Source organism: Rattus norvegicus, chromosome 19 (genome assembly GCF_036323735.1).
Source record: "Rattus norvegicus strain BN/NHsdMcwi chromosome 19, GRCr8, whole genome shotgun sequence".
In the NCBI taxonomy this organism is placed as follows: Eukaryota; Metazoa; Chordata; class Mammalia; order Rodentia; family Muridae; genus Rattus; species Rattus norvegicus.
Window position 1 is genome coordinate 14889464 of NC_086037.1, and position 6130 is coordinate 14895593.

The window sequence follows — 6130 nt, forward strand, 5'->3', positions numbered from 1 at the left end:
CTGAGCATGAGGAAGACAGGTCTCCAGGAGAGAGAAATGATAACCAAAGTCACTAAGAACTTCCTGAATCACAGTGTCTGTTAACCATATATTTTATTTACTTATTTTTATGGGCCTGAGTGTTTCACCTAATAAATGCTTGTGCACCATGTGGTATGTGTGGTGCCCGTGAAGTCCAGACTGATTCCCTAGAATTGCAATTACAGGTTAATAGGAGCCACCATGTGGACACTGGGAACTGAACCTTGGTCTTCTGCTCTTAGCCACTAAACCAACTATCTGTTCAGCACCACCCCAAAATTGTATAGTCATTAAGATTTAACCATTTGGCCTTCAGTATTTGAATTAATACAGATGTGACAAGAGTTATAGTTAACATGGTGGTTCAGGTATAGACAGGCAGGCATCTCATTGTATACAAAATATGAATCCTTCCTTCCTTCCTTCCTTCCTTCCTTCCTTTCTTTCTTTCACTTCTTTCTTCCTTCCTTCCTAACTTACTTTCTTTCTTTCTTTCTTTCTTTCTTTCTTTCTTTCTTTCTTTCTCTTTTTGTTTTACTCTTGGAGACAGTGTTGTTTTTTGTGTAGCTGACCTGGAATTAGCTCTGTAGAGGAAGCTGCCTTGAATTCAGAAATCTGTCTGCCTCTGCCTCCCAAGTGTTAGGATCAAAGGCCTGTGCCACCACCACCACACATCCTTCTGTTTAAAGGAAAAATGTAGTCTTACAGGGCAGCATGAATTTAGCCCCGGTATAGACATTTTCCTAGGCCTCAGGAGCTCTAGAGTTCATGAAGGATTTGCTGCCTTCCCCTTTAGCCTGGCTAACTATGAGAGCTACACACCCATGGGTGTTTGCTTCACAAGAGTCTGGAGGATGAGGGTCACAGGCTGAGGTAACTGTGTAGAGCAAAGGATGCTTGGTGAAGGTCAAGTGGGTAAAATGCTGAAATGCTGAGAGAAGAGGCCTATGGTAGGCACCTCCTACACCTGAGACTTCCAACCCCAAAAAGCAGGGGGTAGAGAGTGAGGATGCAGAGTGCACACAGGTCAGGAAAAGGCCATGTTCCTGAAGCCTCCATGTGTGGTGGACAGGCTCTAGGGCACCATGAGGGACATCAGGAGCTTCTGCACTTTGTAGAATTACAGGGATCCATGTTACCTCACATGCCCATGATTTGCCCCCTACTGCAGGGAGAAGCCAACACCAGAAGCCTCCAGCTCCCAGCCCTGCTTTTGCCATGTAGGTTTACCCAGAACAGCTTGGAAGTCCCTGGACCTGGAGTCTCAGGTGGTTGTGAGCCACCTGACCCTGGTGCTGGAGACTGAACTCAAGTCTTCTGCAAGAGCAGCAAAGACCCGTGCGCTGCCTGGCCCAGCCAGGGCTGTGAAATGGTGTTTATTTTCATCTGAACAAGCCCAACAACAGTTTAGGTCCCTAGAAGCCACATGAACCTGGATGCAGTAGAGTCTGTCATCCAGCCCTTCCCACAGGGAGACAGGAGCCTAAAGTGGACAGTCTCTAGGATTAGGGGAAGGGCTAGCCTAGCATACACAGCCATGGACGAGAGGTAGAAGGTGAGGACCTGTGCTCAGGTTGTCCCTGACCTTTACACAGGCACATGAGTACCTGTACTCACAGAAACGCCATACAGACATAGGTGAGAAAAGAAATAAAAACAAACAATATTGAGAATACAATATACTGGGGCTGGAGGGATGCCTCAGTGGTTAAGACCACTGACTGCTCTTCCAGAGGATCTGAGTTCAATCCCCAGCAACCACACTGTGTCTCATAACCATTTCTAGTCTCATCTTCTACCCTCTACTGTTGTGTCTGAAAACAGGGACAGTGTACTCACTCATATGGACAAAATAAATAGTTTTTGTTTTAATCCTTTTCTAAAAAAAGAAACCCATCTGTGACACATGATCATTGTGTGATTCCAAATGTCCCTAAGTCAGTACAGTCCTATTGCTACATGGTCTACCAGTTGTGTCAGCCTTGGTAGTAGAATGGCACAGTTGAAAAGATGCTGGTCACAGTGACCAGGCAGCCTAGAAATCTCACCATGAGCAGAGAAGGCTGTGCTGTGTCCTAGTCCTCTACCCCACACTGCCACCTCATCCCTACGAACAGAGCAAAAAGAACAGATGAGGAATCTTCCAGGTTTCTTTCCTCTTTGATTTCTTTATTAACCTATCCCCTGTGCTACATGTAACCTTGTCACATCCTCTGTCCCATCCCTAAGCCCTCATACCTGTCAGATAAGACCGGGATCTTGCTTTGGGGGGAAGCTCTGGTCCCTCTCTGTCCTAAGAGGCTCTGAGCCATCACTGAAAGAGAGTCCTCTGAGGATTGAGGGACGTCCATAGCCAGTGCTCTGACTTCCAGGAAGGTTTGAGGAAGGTGGTCCTCTACTTGTGGTGCCTCTAGTAGGAGCAGCCCACACTTGGGCCCAGCTCCCACTGTCAGAAAAAGGCGGGTGGCTCTGGTCTTTGCACAGCTCCAGTGGAATGAACAGTGCATCTCTCCTCTCTCTCTTGGAGGAAGTCTCAGCCTCTGGTGCAGGTGATGTTCCCAAGGCAAAGGAAAGGGAAGTGCAGAGTGAGGACTCCCAGGATCCTTTCAAACCTTGTCTGCATTGTCTTCATTAATTTTTATGTTTAATTTTTATTCCATGTGTATTGATCTCATTGTAGGGGTGTGCATTCCAAAGCATGAGTGTTGAAGGTAGAAGAAAAAGCATGGGAGTCACTTTATCCCACCGTGTGGGGTCCCAGGCTCTGAACCGGGTTGTTCAGCTTGGCTACAAAGAGCTTTCATACTGAATTTCCTGCTGGCTCTGATTTCAGGGAGAATGTCTCATAGAGCCCAGATTGGTCAGTAAACTACTGATCATCCTGCCTCAAGTATTGCCATCTAGTTCATGAAAGGGTTGAGTTATTGACACGAGGAACTGGGGATGGGCAGAGGTGCATGACTGAGGCTATCTCGGCTCAGTGGCATGCCTTTGGGGACTGATAGTTTTCATCACTGATATGTCATTTGACTGCAGTGCTCCTCTGGAGAGAAGGAGTCTCTTTTGCCAGGGCATCAGGCTCTCCAGACAGGCCTGGAAGGTGGAGGTCTAGAAGCAAGGCCTGCATTCCTCTTCAGAAGCTGCATTTACCACTCTGGACAGTGCTGTAGAACAGGGTCACATATCCAGTTCTACCCTGAGACCTGCTGATAAAGAATGTCTATCCTGTTGCTCGCTTCAGCAGCACATATACTAAAATTGGAACGATACAGAGAAGATTAGCATGGCCCCTGCGCAAGGATGACACGCAAATTCGTGAAGCATTCCATATTTTTAGAAATAATTGACTCAACTGTCAAAGATAATGTAAAGCAGAAAAAGCTACTGGTCCAAAACATACAGGAAATCCAGGACTCAGTGAGAAGATCAAACCTAAGGATAATAGGTATAGAAGAGAGTGAATACTCCCTGCTCAAAGGACCAGTAAATATCTTCAACAAAATCATAGAAGAAAACTTCCCTAACCTAAAAAAAGAGATACCCATAGACATACAAGAAGCCTACAGAACTCCAAATCGATTGGACCAGAAAAGAAACACCTCCCGTCACATAATAGTCAAAACACCAAACGCACAAAATAAAGAAAGAATATTAAAAGCAGTAAGGGAAAAAGGTCAAGTAACATATAAAGGCAGACCTATCAGAATCACACCAGACTTCTCGCCAGAAACTATGAAGGCCAGAAGATCCTGGACTGATGTCATACAGACCCTAAGAGAACACAAATGCCAGCCCAGGTTACTGTATCCTGCAAAACTCTCAATTAACATAGATGGAGAAACCAAGATATTCCATGACAAAACCAAATTTACACAATATCTTTCTACAAATCCAGCACTACAAAGGATAATAAATGGTAAAGCCCAACATAAGGAGGCAAGCTATACCCTAGAAGAAGCAAGAAACTAATCGTCTTGGCAACAAACAAAGAGAATGAAAGCACACAAACATAACCTCACATCCAAATATGAATATAACGGGAAGCAATAATCACTATTCCTTAATATCTCTCAACATCAATGGCCTCAACTCCCCAATAAAAAGACATAGATTAACAAACTGGATACGCAACGAGGACCCTGCATTCTGCTGCCTACAGGAAACACACCTCAGAGACAAAGACAGACATTACCTCAGAGTGAAAGGCTGGAAAACAATTTTCCAAGCAAATGGTCAGAAGAAGCAAGCTGGAGTAGCCATTCTAATATCAAATAAAATCAATTTTTCAATTAAAAGTCATCAAAAAAGATAAGGAAGGACACTTCATATTCATCAAAGGAAAAATCCACCAAGATGAACTCTCAATCCTAAATATCTATGCCCCAAATACAAGGGCACATACATACGTAAAAGAAACCTTACTAAAGCTCAAAACACACATTGCACCTCACACAATAATAGTGGGAGATTTCAACACCCCACTCTCATCAATGGACAGATCATGGAAACAGTAATTAAACAGAGATGTAGACAGACTAAGAGAAGTCATGAGCCAAATGGACTTAACGGATATTTATAGAACATTCTATCCTAAAGCAAAAGGATATACCTTCTTCTCAGCACCTCATGGTACTTTCTCCAAAATTGACCATATAATTGGTCAAAAAATGGGCCTCAACAGGTACAGAAAGATAGAAATAATCCCATGCGTGCTATCGGACCACCACGGCCTAAAACTGGTCTTCAATAACAATCAAGGAAGAATGCCCACATATACTTGGAAATTGAACAATGCTCTACTCAATGATAACCTGGTCAAGAAAGAAATAAAGAAAGAAATTAAAAACTTTTTAGAATTTAATGAAAATGAAGGTACAACATACCCAAACTTATGGGACACAATGAAAGCTGTGCTAAGAGGAAAACTCATAGCGCTGAGTGCCTGCAGAAAGAAACAGGAAAGAGCATATGTCAGCAGCTTGACAGCACACCTAAAAGCTCTAGAACAAAAAGAAGCAAATACACCCAGGAGGAGTAGAAGGCAGGAAATAATCAAACTCAGAGCTGAAATCAACCAAGTAGAAACAAAAAGGACCATAGAAAGAATCAACAGAACCAAAAGTTGGTTCTTTGAGAAAATCAACAAGATAGATAAAACCTTAGCCAGACTAACGAGAGGACACAGAGAATGCGTCCAAATTAACAAAATCAGAAATGAAAAGGGAGACATAACAACAGATTCAGAGGAAATTCAAAAAATCATTAGATCTTAATATAAAAACCTATATTCAACAAAACTTGAAAATCTTCAGGAAATGGACAATTTCCTAGACAGATACTTGAGATCCTGTCTAAAACCAGCACAGAAACCCACCCTGCATTCAAAGCATCATCCACCAATTCTCGATTATCTACCATTCTCTCCCTACCAGTCGTTCAGTTTGGAATGGTAGAAAAAAAAAAAACTGGGACTGATCTTTCTATTCTAAGGACCTTGATCTCTCTTTCCTTAGGTTCACCTTAAGAGTGCATACAAATGGATATCATCATCTGAACATCGTAGTATTATCTACTCTGTATATGTAGCATAATACTGTGCCTATGACAATCTCAAGCTTCCTTGAGTGTTGTTGCCCCATCAAGAAGTGTGATGTACTGAGGCCAATCCCCAGGGATCCTTTCAAGGGATTAGAAGGAAGCCATCAGAGATACTCCACATCATGGATCCCAACAAACAAACTAACAAAAAACAAAAAAACCTGACATTGAACTGTGTGGTGCTGGTCACATACCCTGTTATATTCTGTATGTTACGAGGTTTGTTAATCTTAACAAGTTCCCCAACTATGAGCTTCACATAGGACCCATTAGATTCAAGGAAAATAGGAACAACTATGTGTAAAATGACCCGAGTCAGGGCCCATAGACAGCAGCATTTCCAGCACTTGTGCTTTAGCCCATGTGGATTTTGCAATGAGCTGTGCCTAGCAATGTCCAGTACACAGTTGTGAGCTGTTGCTCTGGTTGAACTGTATTGGTGTGTGCATTCAATGAACTACACTATTTAAATGAATTCAGTGTTCCTGTGGTCTGAGTCCAGACCTCTTGA

The 6130-nt window shown here is 43.0% G+C and overlaps 1 non-coding gene across 1 annotated transcript; it reads left to right on the top strand.

The window, feature by feature from the left end:
• Positions 1 to 3249: 3249 nt before the first annotated feature.
• On the top strand, positions 3250 to 3356 carry LOC134483713 (U6 spliceosomal RNA). Its single transcript, XR_010060597.1, has one exon. It is a non-coding gene; the product is annotated as a U6 spliceosomal RNA (small nuclear RNA).
• The last annotated feature ends 2774 nt before the right edge of the window (positions 3357 to 6130 follow it).